This window comes from Procambarus clarkii, chromosome 4, assembly GCF_040958095.1.
Source record: "Procambarus clarkii isolate CNS0578487 chromosome 4, FALCON_Pclarkii_2.0, whole genome shotgun sequence".
NCBI classification, from domain to species: Eukaryota; Metazoa; Arthropoda; class Malacostraca; order Decapoda; family Cambaridae; genus Procambarus; species Procambarus clarkii.
The window spans coordinates 20,981,415-21,007,021 of record NC_091153.1 but is presented as its reverse complement, the minus strand read 5'-3'; positions in this window follow the sequence as shown (position 1 = coordinate 21,007,021).

Here is a 25,607-nt window from a genome sequence, read left to right as displayed (position 1 = left end):
CATGTATGAAAGCAAAGAAACTGAACAAAAGGGCGTGGAGGAACTTCCGGAATAACAGAATAACAGAAAGCAGAGAGAGATACCAGAGAACCAGGAATGAGTATGTCAGGGTGAGAAGAGAAGCAGAGAAAAGTTATGAAAATTCTATAGCAAGCAAAGCCAAGACCGAACCAAAGCTACCCCACAGTCACATCAGAAGGAAAACAACAGTGAAAGAACAACTAGTGAAACTTGGAACAGGCGAGGACAGGTAAACAGAGAATGACAAAGAGGTGTGTAAAGAACTCAACAAGAGGTTCCAGGAGGTCTTCACAATAGAACCAGGTGAGGTCACTGTGCTAGGAGAAAGGGAAGTAAACCAGGCGGCCTTGGAAGGGTTCGAAATTACGAGAGAGGAGGTCAAGAGACACCTCCTGGATCTGGATGTTAGAAAGGCTATTGGTCCAGACGGGATCTCGCCATGGGTACTGAAAGAGTGTGCAGAGGCACTTTGCTTGCCGCTCTCCATAGTGTATAGTATATCACTGGAGACCTACCAGAAATATGGAACACGACGAATGTGGTCCCTATATACAAAAAGGGCGACAGGCAAGAGGCACTGAATTACAGGCTAGTGTCATTGACTTGTATACCATGCAAGGTGATGGAGAAGATCGTGAGAAAAAACCTGGTAACACATCTGGAGAGAAGGGACTTCGTGACAAATCGCCAACATGGGTTCAGGGAAGGTAAATCTTGCCTGACTGTTTTAATAGAATTCTAAGACCAGGTGACAAAGAAAGCAATAGAATTAGTAATTAAGCAATAGAAAGCAGAGAGTTATGGTGAGGGGTGAGACCTCATATTTGTGTGAAGTCACCAGTGGAGTCCCACAGGCTCTGTATTCGGTCCTTTCTTGTTTCTGATACATGTAAATGATCTCCTGGAGGGTATAGATTCATTTCTCTCAATGTTATGGAGGATGCCAAAATTATGAGAAGGATTAAGACAGAGGAGGACTGCTTGAGGCTTCAAGAAGACCTAGACAAGCTGAAGGAATGGTCGAACAAATGGTTGTTAGAGTTTAATCTAAGCAAATGTAATGTAATGAAGATAGGTGCAGGAAGCAGGAGGGCAAATACAAGGTATCAACTGGGAGATGAAATTTTTAAAGAGTCAGAGAAAGAAAAAGACTTGGGGGTTGATATCACGCCAAACCTCTCTCCTGCAGCCCATATCAAGAGGATAACATCAGCTGCAAATGCCAGGCTGGCCAACATAAGAACGGCATTCAGAAACTTGTGTAAGGAATCATTCAGAACTTTGTATACCACATATATCAGGCCAATCCTGGAGTATGCAGCCATATCAGTATGAGTGAATATCTAGTCAGGGATAAGACTAAACTGGAAAAGGTGCAAAGGTTTGCCACCAGACTAGTACCCGAGCTGAGAGGTATGAGCTACGAGGAGAGACTACGGGAATTAAACCTCACTTCGCTGGAAGGCAGAAGAGTTAGGAGGGATATGATTACCACATTCAAGATTCTCAAGGGGATTGATAGAGTAGATAAAGATAGGCTATTTAACATAAGTGGCACACGCACTAGGGGACACAGGTGGAAACTGAGTGCCCAAATAAGCCACAGAGATATTAGAAAGAACTTTTTTAGTGTCATAGTGGTTAACAATTGGAATGCATTATGAAGAGAAGTGGTGGAGACTGACTCCATACACAGTTTCAAGTGTAGATATGATAGAGCCCAATAGGCTCAGGAACCTGTACACCTGTTGATTGACGGTTGAGAGGCAGGACCAAAGAGCCAGAGCTCAACCCCTGCAAGCACAATTAGGTGAGTATACACACACACACACACACACACACACACACACATGGACCGGTGTGAGGGTCAAGGAAGGTGGTCACGTTGCGCCGCGCTTGCCAAAAAGGCATCATATTTCGGGACATCAGAGGGATACACGGGAAATTCGGTATTCAGTGATAATACAAAGTGCAACACACCAATTAGGAACTAGCAAATTTATGGATTGTGTCCGATAGTGAATATTGGACAAGATCAGGGGTACGATATCAGTGCCAGGACAAGCACATGCGCCACTGCATGGTCAGAGTGTACACAACTAAATGTGATAGTGAAGATCATAACAAATAGTGAATAGGATAGTGAAGAAGTGATTCTAAACGTGTGGCATTAGAACTATATCGGTGCTAAGAGGAACAAGAAACAGAGTACTGGCGATAAGTAAGAGGGACCTACGCCTGGCTGCGGCATGGACGGAGACAGCAGGCCTACAACGGAGTTTCAATAGTACTTTTAACACCTGTTTGTGCTGTGAGAAGTTTGGATTTGGCGGTAAGGTAAGGCCTCTCAAAAAGTCAGTCAAACGGTGTACAGTGTTATTGCTTTTTAATAGTTAGTCTTGGATATAAATTAACAAATGGAAACGAACCTCAAGGGAAATGTTCGGCTCATGTGGGAACTAGTTTTCTGGCACCCAATTGTGAAAAAACACTCCGCCCTACACCGAGACAACTCCCCACCCCCTTCTCTCACCCCCACCCCCTCCCACCATAGCACCAATAGTACACACACACAGACTCCCAACCATATAGTCCACACCCTCCCATAACCCTCCCACTCTAATCTGCCCCACACACCCTCACCATCCCCTCTCTCCCTCTCTCCCTCCCTCCCTCCCTCTCTCTCTCTCTCTCTCTCTCTCTCTCTCTCTCTCTCTCTCTCTCTCTCTCTCTCTCTCTCTCTCTCTCTCATAGGGAAAACATGGCAGGGACACGAACTCGTGGTGACAAATGCAGGACGACAATCACGGCTGGAACAAACTCAGAGGATAGGATGGAACAGGAAGCCTGGATGAAGGGAGTATTCCAGCAAATGTGGGATGAATTCAGTGAAGGACTGAGGGTAATGAGGGAGACGGTTGCCAACCTGCAGGATGAACTAAGGGCAGCAAAGTAGGAGATAAGATGCCTGTAGGAGGCTCCTCCGCAATACCAGACACAAACCATACCTCAGGGAGATGGGAATGCTACTGTGGAGGGGACCTCCACAACACAGCTCTCATTTGCTGAAATGCTTAAAAAGAGCCCTGAAGCTTGGTCTGCAGTTAGGGAAGTTACCATGGAAGTGGCTTTCTCTCAGGAAGCAGCTAGATGTACTAGCCGGCTGATTGAGAGAAAAAGAGCAGCAGTAGTAGTAGCAGGGATTATTGAGCAAACAGGGACCAGCCTAAAGGAGAGGAGAGACAAGGACAAAAACATAGTTACCGAGATCCATAAAGAGGTAAGGATGGAAGGAACTGACCAAAATGTTGAAAAGGTTTTCAGGCTTGGAAAGTACAACAAGGATACAGACCGAATGATAAAGGTGGTGTTCATGAGCGAAATCACGAAAGGGGGAAACTGTTAGCAAGGAAGAGCGGCCTAGCAAACGTACAGAAGTTCAAAAAAGTATTCCTGCAGAGGGATATGACAAGGGAAGAGAGAAAGCAGGCAGCAAACGTGAGGAAGGAGCACAGGGAGAGAGAAAGGAATCAGAGAACCGCCACCCCGAACCCTACAATTCCAGTGGGGGAGTGGGAAACCCTTCTCAAACAGTGCAATAGCCACAGAGATTGGGGCACCAGTCCCCACATTCTACCCAACAGACACCCTACCTGCCCCATCCCCTGTCAGCCCCCCACTAAGTAAGGGAACCCCACCCACCCCTCCTCCCACTCACTCCCCTCCTCCCACTCCCTCCTCCCCCCAGGACCTCCCTTCTCCCCCATCCCCCAAGCCCTCTATTCTCCCCCGCCCCCCTAAGCCCCCCACTCTCCCCCACCCCACCTTTGCCTTCCCCTCTCCACCACTCCCCTCAACCCTTCCCTCTTCCTCACCCACTTCAGCCTTCCCTTTCCCTCCACCCCCCAAGCCCTTCCTCCTCCACCTCTACCCATACCAGATCCTCCCAGCTCCTGCTCACCCCAGATCCCACAGGTCTCCCCCCCCCCCCCAGAGGAGAAGCAGAAGGGAGTCAGTTTTAGGGTGATGTACTCGAACATAGATGGGATCACAAGAAAGGCAAGTGAACTAAGGGAAAGCGTAAAAAGTGAACCCAGATGTAATCGGATTCACTGAAACAAAACTCTCAGGAATCATAACAAATGCTGTGTTTCCCCAGGAGTACACAGTAATAAGGAAAGAGAGGGAAGGTAGGGGAGGAGGCGGAGTGGCCCTACTCATTAGAAAGGAATGGAGTTTTAATGAGATGGCTATCCCGGGCTGTGAGGGTTTCAGAGACTACATAGCAGGCACCATGACAATGGGAGAACCAAGAATAGTAGTAGCAGTATTAAATAACCCTCCACCAAATGACAGAAGACCCAGTCAAGAGTGTGAAAACAACCACATGGCAGTTAACCATATAATTGAGAGGGCAGCCTCTGCTGCCTGTAGAAATAGATCCCACCTGCACATGATGGGAGTTTTCAATCACAGAAGAATTGACTGGGAGAGCAAGGAACTGCACGGAGGCGAGGATATGTGGAGACCCAAACTATTGGAGGTGGTGACTAGAAACTTTTTAACCCAGCATGTCAGAGAACCCACAAGGATGAGAGGAAATGACGAACCAGCGAGACTCGACCTAGTCTTCACTCCGAACGACTCCGACATATTGAAATCGGTTTTGAGGCCCCAGTAGGAATGAGCGACCACAGTGTACTGGTGTTTGAGTACCTGATTGAGGAAGGGTTATTGAACTCGGGGAGGGATACCAAAAACAAAAGGTTAGCATACCGAAAGGGAAACTATGAGGTGATAAGAAAATTCCTAACAGATATAGCATGGGAAACAGAGCTGAGGGGAGGGGAGGGGGTGAGGCTCTCAAATGGGTGTTCGACTTTACAAACAGAGATGCTAGCCATTCAAAAGGCTTTGGAACATGCTCTTGCTGAACACCGACAACATGTTATCATACATACAGATTCGAGAACCGCCATTGAAACTTTGCAACAAGAACACATATGTGATAACATACATCTGATCACAAATGTCATATCATTAATGCAAACACTCAAACGACAAGGCCGACAGGTACTTATCAACTGTGTGCCAAGTCATGTGGGAATAATAGGAAATGACATTGCAGACAAAGCTGCAAAACTTGCAACTAAGAGAAGAAATGTAGACATTTGCATACCACAGAGTCTATCACAGATTAAGAACGTAATTAGAAACAGAGCAATGCAAAAGATGTACAGTGACCACAACACAGCAGTTGCAACATCAGGATCTGCGGGTTGGTACAAGAATTCAACCAACTACGAACCACTTAGTTTGATGAAAGGGAGCAGTAGAGCAACAGAAGTACACTTACATTGCATCAGGCTTGGATACCCATGTGCATGGAAAATAGGTTTACAGGTTCCGGAAGATGAGAGGAAATGTCAGCACTGTGGAGAAATGCCCAACAGACCACTGGAACATTATTTAACACAGTGCACAGTTACGAACCCATTAAGATTTCAACTTAGATTCAACAGAGCAGAAGTTGTTAAACACATATGGCAAAATCTTACTGAAGCGACCATACGAGTCATAAATACTCATACTCCGCCCAAGTAAGTCAGAAACAAGCAACACTTAGTGAGCCAACCAGAGGCTTAGGGCCCGCGCAAGAATATCCCTGAAAAAAAACAGCTCAGGGGAAAGACGGCCAAAGAAATGATGGACTACATCACGCAGAAGTGCAAGGACGCAGCAAACAAGTTTGTCCCAGTCCAAAAGAAAAACAGTAAAATAAATATGAGAAACCCATGGTTTAATCAGTGATGTAGGCTAGCGAAGCAGCAAAGTAAAACGGCATGGAGAAACTATAGGAATAACAGGGCACTTGAGAGCAGAGAAAGATACAAGAATGCCAGGAATGAATATATCAGGATCAGAAGAGAGGCAGAAAGACAATACGAAAATGACATCGCAAGCAAGGCAAAGACTCAGCCTAAATTGCTGCATAGGAGAAAAACAACAGTAAAGGAACAGGTTATGAAATTAAGAATAGGGAAGAAGGATTCACTACAAACGACAAGGAAGTGTGTGAGAAACTGAATAAGAAATTACAGGAGATCTTCACCTTAGAGCAAGGAGAAATTCCAGAGATATGAGAGGGAATAGTTAACCAGGAACCACTGGAAGAGTTTGAGATTACCAGCGGGGAAGTAAGGAAGTGTTTACTAGAGTTGGATGTGACAAAGGCTATAGGCCCAGATGGAATCTCCCCTTGGATACTAAAGGAAGGAGCAGAAGAACTGTGCCTGCCACTCTCAATAGTGTTCAACAAATCACTGGCAACAGGGAAACTGCCAGAAATTTGGAAAGCAGCTAACATAGTCCCGATATACAAGAAAAGGGATAGACAGGAGGCACTGAACTACAGGCCAGTGTCCCTAACCTGCATACCATGCAAGCTGATGGAGAAGATTGTACGAAGAAAGCTAGTGGAAAATCTGGAGTGAAAGAACTTTGTAACACAGCATCAACATGGATTCAGGTATGGCAGATCCTGCCTCACAGGGTTACTTGAATTCTACGACATGCAACAAAAATCAGGCAAGAAAGAGAAGGGTGGGCAGACTGCATATTTTTGGATTGTCAGAAAGCCTTTGATATAGTACCACACTGGCTGGAGTGAAAGGGAAGGTTCTCCATTGGATAAAGGAGTACCTAAGCAACAGGAGACAACGAGTCAGTGTGAGGGGTGAGGTCTCAGATTGTTGAGACGTTACGAGTGGAGTCCCGCAGGGGTCAGTCCTTGGACCTATACTGTTTCTGATATATGTAAATGATCTCCCAGAGGGTATAGAATCGTTTCTCTCAATGTTTGCTGATGATGCAAAAATTATGAGGAGGATTGAAACAGAGAATGATAGTAGGAGACTGCAAGATGACCTAGTCAGACTGAGTGAATGGTCCAACAAATGGCTGTTGAAGTTAAACCCAAGTAAATGCAAAGTAATGAAACTAGGCAGTGGAAACAGGAGGCCAGACACAGGATACAGAATAGGAGATGAAGTATTTAATGAAACGGACAGAGAGAAAGATCTAGGAGTTGATATCACACCAAACCTGTCTCCTGAAGCCCACATGAAAAGAATAACGTTTGCGGCATATGCGAGGCTGGCTAACATCAGAATAGCGTTCAGGAACCTGTGTAAAGAATCATTCAGAATCTTGTACACTACATACGTAAGACCAATCCTGGAGTATGCGGCCCCAACATGGAGCCCGTACCTTGTCACGCACAAGACGAAACTGGAAAATGTTCAGAGGTATGCCACTAGACTAGTCCCAGAACTAAGAAGCATGAGTTACGAGGAAAGGCTGCGGGAAATGCACCTTACGGCACAGGAAGATGGAAGAGTGAGGGGGAGACATGATCACTACCTACAAAATCCTCAAAGGAATTGACAGGGTTGACAAGGATAAACTATTCAATACTGGCGGTACGCGAACAAGGGGACACAGGTGGAAACTGAGTACCCAAACGAGCCACAGGAACGTTAGAAAGAACTTTTCCAGTGTCAGAGTAGATAACAGATGGAATGCATTAGGCAGTGATGTGGTGGAGGCGGATTCCATACACAGCTTTCAATGAAGATATGATAGAGTCCAGTAGACTCAGGAATCTGTACACCAGTTGAATGACAGTTGAGAGGCGGGACCAAAGACCCGACGCTCAACCCCCGCAAGCACAAATAGGTGAATACAAATAGGTGTAGGTGAGTACACACACAAACACACACACACACACACACACACACACACACACCGAACCTGTCCCCAGAGGCCCACATCAAAAGAATATCATCAGCGGCATATGCTAGACTGGCCAACATAAGAACTGCCTTCAGAAACTTGTGTAAGGAATCTTTCAGAACCCTGTATACCACTTATGTAAGACCAATCCTGGAGTATGCAGCTCCAGCCTGGAGTCCATACCTAGTTAAACACAAGACAAAGCTAGAGAAGATTCAGCGGTATGCCACCAGGCTCGTCCCGGAACTGAGAGGATTGAGCTACGAGGAAAGGCTAAAGGAGCTGAACCTCACATCCCTGCAAAACAGAAGAGTAAGGGGAGACATGATAACCACCTACAAAATTCTCAGGGGAATTGACAGGGTGGACAAAGACAAACTCTTCAGCACGGGTGGGACACGAACAAGGGGACACAGGTGGAAACTTAGTACCCAGATGAGCCACAGAGACGTTAGAAAGAATTTTTTCAGTGTCAGAGTAGTTAATAAATGGAATGCACTAGGAAGTGATGTGGTGGAGGCTGACTCCATACACAGTTTCAAATGTAGGTATGATAGAGCCCAGTAGGCTCAGGAATCTGTACACCAGTTGATTGACAGTTGAGAGGCGGGACCAAAGAGCCAAAGCTCAACCCCCGCAAGCACAATTAGGTGAGTACAATTAGGTGAGTACACACACACACACACACACACACACACACACACACACACACACACACACACACACACACACACACACACACTCACACATACAAACAAATTTTTGTTTATACCAAAACAGAGATGCAGAACTAGGAAACAGGATTGGTTCATCAGAAATTGCGAGAGGGCCAGAGACCAAAAGACACAAAAATGGAATCAATACAGGAAGAGGCCAAGCCCCCAAACATACCAGCGATACAAAGATGCGAGAAACAACTACATGGCAGTGAGGAGAGAGGCAGAAAGAAATTTTGAAAAAGGGATTGCAGAAAATGTAAAACAGAACTAGGCCTATTCTTTAAATTCATAAACAACAAGTTGCAGGTAAAGGATAATATTCAGAGGTTGAAAATGGGAAATAGATTCACGGAAAATGAAAATGAAATGTGTGAAGCATTAAACGAAAAGTTCCAAAGTGTATTTGTACAAAATTAAATTTTCAGGGAACCAGACACAATAAGACTTTCATAGAACAACATAGAGCACATAGAGGTGTCTAGAGACGAAGTGGAAAAAATGCTCAAGGAGCTCGGTAAGAACAAAGCAGCTGGCCCAGATGGCGTTTCACCATGGGTTCTGAGAGAATGTGCATCTGAGCTCAGCATTCCACTTCACCTGATCTTTCAGGCATCCCTGTGTACAGGAATCGTAGCAGACGTGTGGAAACAGGCTAACATAGTTCCAATCTACAAAAATGCAGCAGGGAAGACCCCCTCAATTATAGACCTGTATCATTGACAAGTGTAATAGTGAAAGTATTGGAAAAGCTAATCAAAACTAAATGGGTAGAACACCTGGAGAGAAATGATATAATATCAGACAGACAGTATGGTTTTCGATCTGGAAGATCCTGTGTATCGAATTACTCAGTTTCTATGATCGAGCAACAGAGATATTACAGGAAAGAGATGGTTGGGTTGACTGCATCTATCTGGACCAAAAAAAAGGCTTTCGACAGAGTTCCACATAAGAGATTGTTCTGGAAAATGGAAAATATTGGAGGGGTGACAGGTAAGCTTCTAACATGGATGAAAAATTTTCTGACTGATAGAAAAATGAGGGCAGTGATCAGAGGCAATGTATCGGACTGGAAAAATGTCACAAGTGGAGTACCACAGGGTTCAGTTCTTGCACCAGTGATGTTTATTGTGTACATAAATGATCTACCAGTTGGTATACAGAATTATATGAACATGTTTGCTGATGATGCTAAGATAATAGGAAGGATAAGAAACTTAGATGACTGCCATGCCCTTCAAGATGACCTGGAGAAAATAAGTATATGGAGCACCACTTGGCAAATGGAATTTAATGTTAATAAATGCCATGTTATGGAATGTGGAATAGGAGAACATAGACCCCACACAACCTATATATTATGTGAGAAATCTTTAAAGAATTCTGATAAAGAAAGAGATCTAGGGGTGGTTCTAGATAGAAAACTATCACGTGAAGACCACATAAAGAATATTGTGCGAGGAGCCTATGCCACGCTTTCTAACTTCAGAATTGCTTTTAAATACATGGATGGCGATATACTAAAGAAATTGTTCACGGCTGTTGCTAGGCCAAAGCTAAAATATGCAGCGGTTGTGTGGTGCCCATATCTTAAGAAGCACATCAACAAACTGGAAAAGGTGCAAAGACATGCTACTAAGTGGCTCCCAGAACTGAAGGGCAAGAGCTACGAGGAGAGGTTAGAGGCATTAAATAAGCCAAAACTAGAAGACAGAAGAAAAAGAGGTGATATGATCACTACATACAAAATGGTAACAGGAATTGATAAAATCGATAGGGAAGATTTCCTGAGACCTGGAACTTTAAGAACAAGAGGTCATAGATTAAAACTAGTTAAACACAGATGCCGAAGAAATATAAGAAAATTCACTTTCGCAAACAGAGTGGTAGACGGTTGGAACAAGTTAGGGGAGAAGGTGGTGGAGGCAAAAACCGTCAGTAGTTTCAAAGCGTTATATGACAAAGAGTGCTGGGAAGACGGGACACCACGAGCGTAGCTCTCATCCTGTAACTAAACTTAGGTAATTACACTTAGGTAATTACACATACACACACACACACAGTACGAGGCAAGAACAGAGGACATTTGGACAGGCAGATTTGTAAACCTCATCTTGGAGACATTCATGTAGCAACACGTCAAGCAGGCCACAATAATGAGGGCAGGAGATGTTCCGTCAGCACTGGATCTAGTAAACACCAGGAAAGAAGAGGAGGTATTTGGCATCCAGTACCTTCCTCCCTTGGGAAAGAGTGATCACGTCCTCTTGAACATTAAATACACTATGCGATATAATATAAGAGAATGGGGACAGTGAAACGGTTGTTAAACTCGATGAATTGAAAAGCGATGATGAAAACTCGATGAATTGAAAAGCGATGATGAAAACTCGATGAATTGAAAAGCGATGATGAAAACTCGAATTGAAAAGCGATGATGAAAACTCGATGAATTTCGTGGGGGTAATGGTCAGTGGTTCTATCAATGATTATCCCTGAAGTAAGTCTAGAGGTTATGTTAGTCCAGATGTGGTCAAGGGCTGTGGCTATACTATCAGTGATTCTAGTAGGTCAAGTGATTAAGGGTATGAGGAAGGAGGAATTCATACAGTTGAGGAAACTGGCAGCAGGAGGGTTATTAGGCTCGTAGATGTCAATATTAAAATTCCCAGAAATTATTAAATGGTTTTTGTTCAGTCTGCTCTCTAGGATTAGATTTCTAAGGTTAGAGTTGAATTCTGACACATCCGTATGAATTCTATAGACTGCTCCCACAGTCAGGACAGCCTCGCCACCCTTGACCCTGAAGCAGGCAAAGATATACTCTCCACAGGGGTCTCTAGTTTTAATTACTTTTAAGCAAGTCAGTTCTTGGTGGTAGTAATAAGCAGTACCACCACCTCTCTGAGTAGGACGACAGTTGTGAATTGCTTAGTAGTTAGGTATGTTGTAGAGTTGTGCAGTATCCTCTTTTAACCACATTTCAGTAAGCAAAACAAAAGAGAATTTGTAGTCAACTGTTTGAATCAAGGCACTAACATCATCAAAGTGTTTGCTTAGAGATCTTACATTCAAGTTAATTACAGAAACATTGTGATTATGTGTTAAAACATTGTTTACATCATGTGCTGTTTAATACCTGCAATTTTGATCATTAAAGTAATGATTGTCATAGATACTAGACAAGAGGTTAAGGTCTGGGTCTATATTAGTTTGCATTAAAGGGTTGTTTGATGGCAAAAAAATGCAAAAAAGACAAATATAAAAAAACATCTAAAAATAAAAAAATAAAATATACAAGACTGTACAAAAAATGAGGTAGATTGCTTTAAGGTACTCTCAGGTACAAGGATAGAGGTATAACAAAATATGCAAAACTATAAAAAAAATTAGGTAGATTGCTTTTAGGTACTCTCAGGTACACAAAAAGTAACAAATTGCAGTTGGAGACACAGGCAAAGCCAGGGGTATAATGGAGCAAGGGAGTATGGAGAGGCTAGGCTTCCTAGTACAGTAAATAAAGAAAACAAGGAAATATTAGTTGAATCATAAAGAAAAAAATAACAATCTTAATGATAATTAACTTAAATTAGCTTACCTGGTTGATATTTAGTAGTTAGGTATGTTGTAGAGTTCAGCTTGTTTACTTGAGCTTGTTTACGATCCTATAATTAAAGTAAACCTAAGAAATTAAAAATAAAAACGGATTCAAATAATTAATTCCAGTAAATGTCTAATATACATCAAATTCCAATTTCATTTATATATAACAGGGAAATAAAGAAACCTAGGTTACATAGCCAGCATTTGGTGACAAGGGGCTTAATTAAGATGAGGCATCGATAAGGTTAATCAGGTGAGACAAATCACATTGGGTGAGGAATGTGTTGAGGTTATCCTCATTTGCAGTTGTAAATATTTTACCTGCAGAAGTTTTCCTCACTTCTATCATGCCATCTCTAGCAAAGCACTAATGTATCACACCTCGGTTTTGATTCCAGATTTGCCGCAGACGATAGAGGAGTTTCAGTCTTTTTATAGTTAAGCATTCGTTGATGTAGATGGTGTTCGTTGTTAATGGTGTTTATTGTAGACAGCATACTGGCCTAGACAACCTCGTTAGTGACGTGAGGTGTCCGTCGTGTGACTGGTGTAACGTCACTCACCCTAATTAACCAATCTACGAGTTACTGGGTCAGGTGGGGGGGGGGAAAGATTTTGTGCAACGTGCCGCCCCCTTGGTCTTCACAGACTAGTGTTCACGTGTGCCTGGAACAACTGGGCAGGTGTACAAATCAGACCTGGGAAAAGACAGGCAACAACATGGCGGAAGCATAGGTATAACTCTGGGTTTGTTGGAAGATGGAAAATCCCAGAGCAAGGTCAAAATCTGCTACCTGAGTTAAGTATAGTTAACAAATCCATATCATTGCCTCTAGGAAAATTTTAATGAATTCTAACTAATACTAACTAAGGGAGCTACTTTAACTTTGGTTTTTATATTGATTGTTCATTCTATTTGATCCTCCAGGGCTGTCGTCCCCCCCAGGCCACCCGGACCAGTGGCCCCACCCTGGGTGTTCCCTGGTCCCCTGAGAGATCCCCTGGTCTCCTCCGCTTGTGCTCATTGTCCATACATGGAGTCAACCATTTTCACAAAACCTATGACTTTAAAACCCGTCGTCGGATCAAAGTGAAAGTTCAACGCAACTCGTGTCTCCGTAAATAATCAACAATGAAATAATTTACAAACAAAAACCAACGCAACCCTTTAAAAATCTTCCATGCGTACAGTCTTGTGCTCAGAGTTATGATAAGTATTATAAGACTGGCTCAATCCTGCGAGCAGCCTGCATCTCCCCGTTATTTAGACAAGCGCTGACAGGTGTCGTCGTCACCCTGATCCCAGGCGTCCAATGAATGAAATTCTTTTCTCTTTTTATAGAACCCACAATCGTAATTAATGTAATGAAAGAAAGCGCTTATCCTAACTGAATGCTATTAACCATAAAGAGATTAACCAACAAAATTAAAAATTTAATTTGTTTTAATTATTTTAATTTAAGTAAATTATGTACGTTACTAAATGCAATATACTATATATAATGAAAACACTTGTTTCATAGAGTATACATTGTAACACTAAGATCATCTAAAGGCACAATCGACCACTTCACTTAAAACTGAGTTGCGCACTCTCTATAAAAATAAAAGAATATTATTTTAACTGACTTTTAAAGAAAACTAAATTAAATATCGTGCCGCACTCGTGATGGACTAATAATGATTATACTACACTCGTACGCCAGATGGACTGTAACGAAACAAGTGACCACTTACGCTAGTGGTGTTGGCTTCCTGTGCTAAATCACAAGTCCAGCGCTTTTTCTCTTAAATGCTTAAAATTCAATTTTTTATATGGACTTAAAAAGAAGGTTTACGTTAATGGTACGTTCTAATTAATAATGATGACACCTGCGTCGCTCACTTGATGCGAGAATTCTAATTTTCACCAAAAACTCAGATTTTACACAAAACTATACTTAGGATTTTTCCAACAAATTGTTTTTCAAAAATTTGCTTAATTCTAAAAAATTTAATTCTACTTTTCTTACGCTAAAATTAGAATTACGTTACTGCCACAATCTAAGGAATCATAATGACATCCGGATCTTGCACCTGACCCTCGAAATGAATTGATCAGAATTAACCCAATTTATCAAAGCGGACTCTGTCAAAAATTATAACCACAAAATTTTTCGAAAATTCACTTAACTCGGCAAAATTCAAATTACACTTTCTTGATGTTATCACAATAATTATATTTCTGGTGAGATCGAATGAATAACACTGACACGTTGAACGTTCATTATACACATGAATTCGAATTATTAATCACAATTAACCTAAATTTATGTCCAAGTGGACTTTTCAAGAACAATGTCTTCACTACTTCACGACCACACTTCCTCAAAAATTGCTGTACCACACGACAACAATATACTTATTCTAGTAATATATCTGATATATCTAGCAATATATACTTACTCTAGTGTTTGATATCTACCATCACTCCGCTGCTAGAAAATCCTACCTCATCCCTCAGTAACCGCGATCGCTTTCTTGAGTTTACCGGAAATTCTAAGCATTTGGGTCGCCTAACACGCCCTCGGAGAAATTACAAATAGTGTCCTCTCCGCCCTCGACAGCTCTGAAACGGAACTGCAGTTGGAAATATGGAAGTTTCCAACTCTCCTGAGTCGATGGAAGAAGGGCGAGTATGTACCTAGTCCCATCTACCCAAGGCGGCCTCTTCTAAACTGACTACTCTTAATTCTACCTTAACTGCCTAACCTTAATCTTGTTGTAGGTGACCTAATGGCCAAGATGCATGAGCCTTTTAGCAATTCCTCAAGAAATTGTTGAAAACACCTCTGCTACTATTGTAACGGGGACGGGGAAAATGGTTCTTTTTAGTCTATTATCCCGCCCTTAGTTGACTATGTCTAGAGTTCCCCCAGAGTTCCTACTGCAACCTCTCTAGTTCAACACCTTGTCACCTAGGTATTTGATTACCTAGGTACTACACCAACAAGGCATTGTACCTCATCAGCTACCAGCAACTCTGGAGAACTCTACAATATTCCACTGCCACCACCTGATTCATGAAATATTGATGAATAATTAATTGTGGTTTGAATCAATCAAATAACCATTAAATCCTTGGGGGTTAATCCCCAATTAATTGAAAAGGGAAGGACGAATTTACGTTAAGTGTGGAATTAAATTGAGACCAAAGGAGTAAATACATATTAAGTAAATGCTTGCAGGCATACCTAGGGTGCCTAGTCCCAAAGCAAGGTGATCTTGAGCCCCACAACAGAATGTAAAATAAACGTTGTAGGGGAAATTCCACTAAACACTATAAATTCTAAACAAGATTTATTAATCAAAGATTATCAGATGAAAATAAAAGAAACACGCCCTATCTGAACACTTCCTAAACTGAATATATTCCTGACTGAGGCAAAGGAATTAACACCGAACATTTTCACCGAACATTTTCACGTTTTCTAAACGTGCTAAAAACAACATTTCATTGTTTTGGGCACGTTTAAATTTACGTTTAATGTACGTGCTTTGAGAATTTGTAAAGACGAGTATAAAACATGAGGTCATAACGTTTTAATAAAACGGTTATGACCGTTAGGTTAATCACCTACTCCATTCCAAACAGGATGAAAGGATACTCCTAAACTTTATCCTTATTTATTAAACCCTCTATATAACCCCCAATATACAAAATACAATAAATTACTTTACCACTCTACCTTCCATTAAACTCCTTGAATCCACATAAGCAGGAAACAAGGCTTACAAACTGCAACTAGGGTAAAGATTACTTTCCTGAAGGAACACTAGACACACATGTAGGTATCACTGTAAATAAAGGCACACGTGGTCGATCACCTTAAGCCCCCCCAGAGTTAAAGTTTGGGGCTCAAACACTGGCTTAAGGAGTCACCACTAAATAACCTAAAACTCTGTGGCACTAATACTAATACACATGAAGTAGATACTTAGCTCATTACACAAGTTAAGGAGAGAAAAGAGAGGAGGAGGAGAGGTGAGGAACAAAGCCCATAAGGTCGTGTGTAACCGCATAGAGAACCAGCTGGAGAAGAGCGAATCAGCCCTCTGTGGAGTGCTCTAAGATCGCTGCCGGGACGATACCAACTGATCGTACCGCCACAATCATTGCAAGTCTTCACAGACATTCATTACTAGTTACTTTAACAATTCTAAGAATAGCTAATATCTAGTTCTATATTATATTAATATACAATTAATACAAGAGTATTCTAGCTCTGAGCAACACGATTATTTCTACGTCTGGCAAGGAAGACGTAAACAAAAGCACAAGGATCTGGGGCCGGATTCAGGAAGGTACTTACGAAGGTTTTTTCCTCATAGCTAAGAGCGTTTTCCGTCTTAGCGCCTTCGTGGCGGCTACGTCCGTATTCAATTAATTACCCTAAGTGGAAAAACCTTCGTAAGTTCATTCCGGAATTTAAGTGTGGTTTCGACCACTCGTAGCTTTACGTAAACTGGATATAAGTAATTTTTTTTCTACTACATAACACTGGGATCGATTTATGATATTGGAACATGACCAAAATATTGTAGCTGGTGAATCTAGTGAAGAGGAATCCTTCGTGTTAGTTATATATGCATTCTCTGCTTGAAACTTGAAGTAAATGTGTGTTTGATGATAGTAGAATTAGTTTTATAATAGCAAGATATTATACCCGTAGTTATTAAGTAAATAAACACTGGTGAACATGAAATATGAGAGAAGGTGATGAGCCCTGCCTGATGGGTTCATTTACTATCACCAAATGCCCCTGTTCACCTAGTAGTAAGGGTGTACCTTAGCTATACATACCCATTTCTAATTTATTTCGTTTGGTTTTATTTTGAAATTAAATCTGGGTGAGACAAAATAAAAATATGCTGCACAAATGATGTTAGGTAAGGAGAAGGGTAAAAATGTCAAAAACTTTATTCATTGAATACTTAAAGCTATAATTATGACTATATAGATTATTAAAAAAGAGAGAGGGAAGTAGGGGTCCAAAACCTCTTCCTGTAATACAATTTGGGTGTGGAACAAGTAATTATCAAAAGAAGGCACCATGCCGGGAAGGCTATGTAGCAGTAAGGCAGTGAGGTGAGGCAGCTACTTATTTGAGAAATGCTTATTTTATTTACCTTATAAGCTGAGGCAACTTATTTTATTTGAGGAATACTCAGCTGATTCCTCTACATTTAGCATGGAGCAAATTTGTGTCCATGACCTCTTCCTGTTACTCAATTTGGCTGTGTGTAACCAAACTAGAAGTGCTCTACAAATCAAGGGACCCAGAATGTGGAATGACCTCCCGAATCATGTCGAAGGCTGTACCTCTGTCAACCAGTTTAAGAGTTAAACCAAGTACTGCCTAATTAACTCCATGTAACCTAACTTACCTCCTAAATGTCAACCCATGTCTTGCTATTTTTTAAACAACGCTGTTCACCAACATGTGCAATTGCTGATTTATGCTATGTTAACCCCCTTTTTGTATTTTTTATTCCTTCTTTCAACACAATTTAAACCTAATCCCGATTACTATTAAGTTTTAGTCTGTGTTTTTTCCCCCACACCTTGCCCGAAATGCTATGAGTATTAGTGGCTTTAGGTATTGTATGTACTAGCTCTGTCTATAAATCCAACATTATGTTTGTAAATCAACTGTATGTACTTTTCCTGAATAAAATGTATTTATTATTTATTTTTTAATCACTAAGTATTAAAAGAAGGCACCAAGCTGGGAAGGCTATGTAGCACCATTGTGTGTAACAATAAACCAAATTTTTTTAACAAATAATGCACCTGTATGGGAAAACAAATCCTGTCAGCTGTAAAAATATTGATGCAGTTATTTAAATGAAAAATATAATGAAAGAAATATTACTGGTTTATTTTTATCCTATCTTTTTGTACTGTACAGTATATCCAAGGAAGTGAAAAATTGAGACATAATGCACAATTTAATGAATGATTAGCATGGATTAGCAGTTCAAAAGAAATATGACTTGTACTACATATCAACATGAGATCTTAATGATCCATGGTCAACATGATTTAATAAGGATAATACAGTACTGTATTTGTAATAATACAAACTATAATTTAAAATCTTTATTACTGATTTTTTTTATTAAGAAGATTAGGTATACACAGCAATGTGCTGCTACCCTATTCTATATGGAATATTACGTAGTGTAGATAAAAAACTAGCTATAAGTTTATCTAATACTCCCATCTCACAAGATGGTTAGACATACTGTACATGGAATCAATTTAGAAAATACCAGCCTCAATACAAAAAACAAATCAACTCTGACTAAACAACTCTAAGCAATTTTCACAAGAGGTAAGCACTGAATCATGGAAACATTATATTATAATTACTCTTACCAGTTTCTACAAAACTCCTCTCAAACAATGTATTTTTAAACATGTTTAGGTATACACAGCAATGTGCTGCTTCCCTATTCTGTATAAAGGACCACACAGTGTAGATCAAAAACCAGCTACCAGCTCACCCAACATCCTCACCTCACAGGATGGCCAGTCATACATGGATTAGGAGAGAACAAAATACTTAATGCTGATCTATTAGCCTCCACTGGCAAAATCTGGGTGCAGCACAAGAATATCTTCCAATATTCCTGAGTGTATGAAGTAATTACAGAGCTCAAAATACCTCATACCATTTGGTATGAAGTCACTGGTAACAGGACAATCACAGATATAGTGTTAGAGAGTATGTTCTCTCAAGTAGGACTGAAAACAGATGTTTTTTTTCCACCAAGAGGGCTATAAACCCATGGAACCGCCTACCCGCTGAAGCCGTAAATGCCAAATTCCAGCTAAAAAATATCATTAAGACAATTGGAGGGCGCTTTAACAAGCCGCCGGCTTTCTGTCCTCTTCGAGGTCACTAGATAGTTAGTGGCCCTTGGGTAAATTCAGTAAATATATACAATAATTGTCAGCGCATCTTCCGAGCAACAAGGACAGCTACATAGTATCTCTTAGAATTACGTAGGTAAACAACAAATGTAACATATTTGTTTACTACAATGTCGGTGCTGTCTGTAGAAGTTGAAAAAACATTGTTTTACTCCGAAATATACTAATTTTATAAGAAAATTCGACGTAAATAGGAGGCAGTAGAGCTCCGATAAGCCAGCGCTAAATCTTCAATATGAAGAATGTTGCTGCTCTCTGATTGGCCAAACGAAACACAGTAGTGACCTCTATCGGCACGCAGGTGAACCAACAATTTTCTTCCTAAGTATACCTTATTGAATCGCACCTAAGCATCTTCTTAGGGCGCACTTAGGAACCTTCGTAGCAAACCCACTTACGAAGGAATACACAGAGCTTCCTGAATCTAGGTCCTGGGTCCCTTGATATATATATAAATTATATTGTTATTTAAATATCCCTCTTACATAATCCAATCCTATTAATTAATGTATAAATATTTATTTAAGAACCCAAATTGACCTCAGGCTTCCAATTAAGAACCCAGGGTCGTATCAGAAAAAGAGAGAAGAGAGAAAAAGGAGAGAGAAGAGAGGAGACAGAAGAAGAAGAAGAAGAGAGAGAGAGAGAGAGATAAAAAGAAGAAGAAGAAGAGAGAGAGAGAGATAAGAAGAAGAAGAGAGAGAGAGATAAGAAGAAGAAGAGAGAGAGAGAGATAAGAAGAAGAAGAGAGAGAGATAAGAAGAAGAAGAGAGAGAGAGAGAGAGATAAGAAGAAGAGGAGAGAGAGAGAGAGAGAGAGAGAGACAGACAGACAGACAGACAGACAGACAGAGAGAGAGAGAGAAAGTGAGAGAGAGTGAGTGTTATGGGAGACTAGTAGTTGCTCTGTGAGGGCCAACAGGGTCATCTGTTGGGCGTAAGAGCAATTCGCTGTAATCTTCAAAAGTTCTTCACCAATTGCTTTGAAATTTTGACACAACGTTGCATTCGAATAGGCGCGTCTTTTTATATATGTACTGTATAGATGCCACACCTGTGACAGATAAAAATATGGGTTTTTGAAAAACAGTGCCATCTGTTGCACTTAATAGCAACATGCACGCTGTTCTAAATATGTCACGAATTCCATTTCAGCGTTTCCAACTGCATTGATAAATTTTATTTTCATAGATTTCGATTTATTTTATTTTTATTGAATTATTTTCTGTGACATTGTGTTGGAATTGAGCTGTGCTGTTTACCATACCATTCATTTCGTAAGTTTAAGTATAGATGCCACACCTGTGACAGGTAAAACTATGCTTTTCTTGAAAAAAGCACCATCTGTTTCATGTAAGAGCAATTAACAGGCTATACTAAATATGTTACAATTCCATTTCAATGTTTCTGATTGCATTGAAAATTGAATTTTCATAGATTTTAATTTATTTTCATTTTGATTAAATTATTGTGTTTGAATTGCATTGGAATTGAGCTGTGTTGTTTACCATACCATTCATTTCAAGAGTATAGTTTATTTTTTTTATTTTTTCATATTTTTATTTCATTCTTAACTGTTTTTCATATATTTCAGTGATGGGAACATCAGATCACTTGATGTTCCCAATTTTCTGGTGGGAATATCAGACCATTTGGGAAGTCATTGGACAAGGGAGTGGGGAATGGTGGGGATGACGAGGGGACGGTGGAGTGGGAATGGTTGTGAGGTCGAGGAGACGGTTGAGGGGGGAATAGTGTGGGAGGACTGGGGGACAGGGAAGGTTGCTGAGCCACAGCAACGCGTGGCCGGGTTCTGCTAGTTATATTAATATTCAATTAGCACAGACTCTGCCCTCGCTGTGAGCAACAAGGTTATTTATACGTCTGGCCGGGAAGACGGGGACATAAACACAAGCAGGAGAAGGGTACCATGAATAAAGTTATATTATTAATTATATATATCACTTACATAATCCAATTCTGTCAATTAATGTTCTAATAGTTATTTAATTAGGAACCCACACAAAATTCCTCAGTCAGGGCCTATCACTATCAAAATACTTGAGTAACGGATCCCTGCATGAATATGAAAGAACACAACTTGACCTCTGGATTCTTGGCAGAGCCAATTAAGAACCCAGGGCCGTAATAGAGAGAGAGAGAGAGAGAGAGAGAGAGAGAGAGAGAGAGAGAGAGAGAGAGAGAGAGAGGAAGAGAGAGAGAGCAGAAGAGAGAGAAGAAGAGATAGAAGGAAAAGAGAGAAAGAGAGAGAGAGAAGAAAGAGAAGAGAGAGGAAGTAAGAAGAAGAATAGAGAGAGAAGAAAAGAAAGAGCAGAGAGGGAAGAAGAGAGAAGGAGAAGAGAGAGAGAAGAAGAAGAGAAGAATTTAGAGAGAGAAGAAGAAGAAGAAGAAGAAGAGAAGAATTGAGAGAGAGAAGAAGAAAAGAGAATGAGAGAGGAGAGAGCGAGAGAGAGAGAGAGAGAGAGAGAGAGAGAGAGAGAGAGAGAGAGAGAGAGAGAGAGAGAGAGAGAGAGAGAGAGAGAGAGAGAGAGAGAGAAGAGAGAGGGACAAGAGAGAGAGAGAAGAAGAAGAAGAAGAAGAGAAGAATTGAGAGAGAGAAGAAGAAAAGAGAATGAGAGAGAGAGAGAGAGAGAGAGAGAGAGAGAGAGAGAGAGAGAGAGAGAGAGAGAGAGAGAGAGAGAGAGAGAGAGAGAGAGAGAGAGAAAGAGAAAGAGAGAGGGGGGGAGAGAGAGAGAGAGAGAGAGAGAAAGAGAGAGAGAGGGGGGAGAGAGGGAAAGAGAGAGAGAAGTGAGCAGAGAGAAAGGAAAAGAAGAAGAGAGGGGGAGAAGAGAGAGAGAAGAACAAGCAGAAGAGAGAAGGAGAAGAGAGAGAGAAGAAGAAGGAGAGGAAGAAGAGAGAGAAGAAGAAGGAGAGGAAGAAGAGAGAGAGAGAGAAGAAGAAGAAGAAGAAAAGAAGAATTGTGAGAGAGAGAAAAAGTGAGAGAGAAGATGAAGAGGCAGAGGGAGAGGAAGAGTGGGAGATAAGAGAGAGAGAGAGAGAGAGTGAGAGAGTGAAGAGAGAGAACAGAAGAGAGAATAAGGGAGAGAAAGAAATGAGAGATAGAAAGAAAAGAGAGATATAAAGAAAATAGAGAGAGAGAATACAAAGAGAGAGAGAAGAAGAAGAAGAGAGGGAGAAGGAGAGAGAGAAAGAGAGAGAGAGAGAGAGAGAGAGAGAGAGAGAGAGAGAGAGAGAGAGAGAGAGAGAGAGAGAGAGAGAGAGAGAGAGAGAGAGAGAGAGAAAGAGAGAGAGAGGGGGGGGGGGGAGAGAGAGAGAGAGAGAGAGAGAGAGAGAGAGAGAGAGAGAGAGAGAGAGAGAGAGAGAGAGAGAGAGAGAGAGAGGGGGGGGGGGGAGAGAGAGAGAGAGAGAGTTGAGGCGGTGGTGGCGGGTGGGGCGGCTTTGGTGGAGGGCGGCCGTGGCGGCAGTGGCGGGCGGTGGTGGCAGGGGGTGGCGGGCGGTGGCGACTGTGGCAGCTGTGGCAGCTGTGGCAGGTGGTGGTGGTGGCTTTGGCAGGCGGTGGCAGGCGGTGGAAGGTGATGGCGGTGGTGGCGAGCAGTGGCGGCTATGGCGGATTCGTGGCGGGTGGTGGCGGCGGTGGCAGACGGTGGCGGGCATTGGTAGGTGGTGGCGGGCCCTGGAGGGCAATGGTGGGCGGTGGTGGCGACTGTGGCAGGTGGTGGCAGGCAGTAGCGGGTGGTGGCGACTGTGGCAGGTGGTGGCAGGCAGTGGCGGGTGGTGGCGACTGTGGCAGGTGGTGGCAGGCAGTGGTGGGTGGTGGCGACTGTGGCAGGTGGTGGCAGGCAGTGGTGGGTGGTGGCGACTGTGGCAGGTGGTGGCAGGCAGTGGTGGGTGGTGGCGACTGTGGCAGGCGGTGGCGGAGGGTGGCGGGTGGTCGCGGCTGTGCCAGGCAGCTGGAAAACAGCATGCACCAGTGAAGGTGTCAGCTTAACTAAACACTTGTGTAGACCAACAGACAAGAGTTGCCAGCTCACCCAGATATTCCCTCTCAAAATGTTTCCTTCAAAGATTGTATATTATCTTTGAACAAGTTTGATTATCAAGGAAATAATGCTTATATTATCGTCACATTAATACTGTGCAATATCTTAATACATTCCTGTCAAATAATTATAAGTTAAAACAGGACAAAAAAACTAACATATATAAAAATCAAAATTAGAGATCCTGATCTTGACATGGGTCACAGGGCAAGGCCCGTGGCCCTTGGCACCGCACATCCTGCCTCAGCCGGCCTGTACGCTCACATACTCACCCACACTCTCACAGCTTTCTCAAAACCCAAATGTCGAGTACACAATGTGTCAACTTTGTGAAAGAGAAAACATGCACTCTCTTGAACATTATATTGTAGAATGTCCCATACTGTCTGACTTTCGCCCTCCTGGGCTGAGGTATGCTGAACTGTAATTGCTATATGAGTACTGGAAACTTGATGATATATTGGACTTGTATCCAAGATTGACCATGTAATATATCAATCATACAATGTATATATATGATGTAACTATATAACCTGAGCTTGTAAAAGCACCTTAATCACCTTCAGTGATTAAGTGCTTAATTGCACACTAGTTTCTTTATCAGCTACCTCACCTTGTCAGAGTAAAAGAGACAAATGTATGTGAATGCATGTGTGCGTATATATGCATGTATATGTGTATATGTACGTATATATGTGTGTGTATGTATATGTATGTGTATAAAGTACATATGGAAGCAGATCAGAATTGCATTTCACATTTGTAAATGCACATTAATGACACTTCGAACACTTTATGTAGGGCATACGTAAATCTGTGTATCTATGTATTTACGTATGTAGGTTTGCTTAGCATTTTAAAAGTACCGAATCACCTTCTGTGGTTGATTGTTCAATAAATCCCTGAACTATATGTTTAACTGGGGCCGGATTCAGGAAGGTACTTACGAAGGTTTTTCCTCTTAGCTAAGAGCGTTTTCCGTCTTAGCGCCTTCGTGGCGGCTACGTCCGTATTCAATTAACTACCCTAAGTGGAAAAACCTTCGTAAGTTCATTCCGGGATTTAAGTGTGGTTTCGACCACTCGTAGCTTTACGTAAACTGGATATAAGTCATTTTTTCTCTACTACATAACACTGGGATCGATTTATGATATTGGAACATGACCAAAATATTATAGCTGGTGAATCTAGTGAAGAGGAGTCCTTCGTGTTAGTTATATATGCATTCTCTGCTTGAAACTTGAAGTAAATATGTGTTTGATGATAGTAGAATTAGTTTTATAATAGCAAGATATTATACCAGTAGTTATTAAGTAAATAAACACTGGTGAACATGAAATATGAGAGAAGGTGATGAGCCCTGCCTGATGGGATCATTTACCAAATGCCCCTGTTCACTTAGTAGTAAGGGTGTACCTTAGCTATACATACCCATTTCTAATTTATTTAGTTTGGCTTTATTTTGAAATTAAATCTGGGTGAGACATAAAATAAAAATATGCTGCACAAATGATGTTAGGTAAGGAGAAGGGTAAAAATGTCAAAAACTTTATTCATTGAATACTTAAAGCTATAATTATGACTATATAGATTATTAAAAAAGAGAGAGAGGGAAGTAGGGGTCCAAGACCTCTTCCTGTTATACAATTTGGGTGTGGAACAAGTAATTATCAAAAGAAGGCACCAAGCAGGGACGGCTATGTAGCACCATTGTGTGTAACAATAAACCAAATTTTTTTTAACAAATAATGCACCTGTATGGGAAAACAAATCCTGTCAGCTGTAAAAATATTGATGCAGTTATTTAAATGAAAAATATAATGAAAGAAATATTACTGGTTTATTTTTATCCTATCTTTTTGTACTGTACAGTATATCCAAGGAAGTGAAAAATTGAGACATAATGCACAATTTAATGAATGATTAGCATGGATTAGCAGTTCAAAAGAAATATGACTTGTATTACATATCAACATGAGATCTTTATGATCCATGGTGATCATGATTTAATAAGGATAATACAGTACTGTATTTGTAATAATACAAACTATAATTTAAAATCTTTATTACTGATTTTTTTTATTAAGAAGATTAGGTATACACAGCAATATGCTGCTACCCTATTCTATATGGAATATTACACAGTGTAGATAAAAAAACTAGCTATAAGTTTATCTAATACTCCCATCTCACAGGATGGTTAGACATACTGTACATGGAATCAATTTAGAAAATGCCAGCCTCAATACAAAAAACAAATCACTCTGACTAAACAACTCTAAGCAATTTTCACAAGAGGTAAGCACTGAATCATGGAAACATTATATTATAATTACTCTTACCAGTTTCTACAAAACTCCTCTCAAACAATGTATTTTTAAACATTTTTAGGTGTACACAGCAATGTGCTGCTTCCCTATTCTGTATAAAT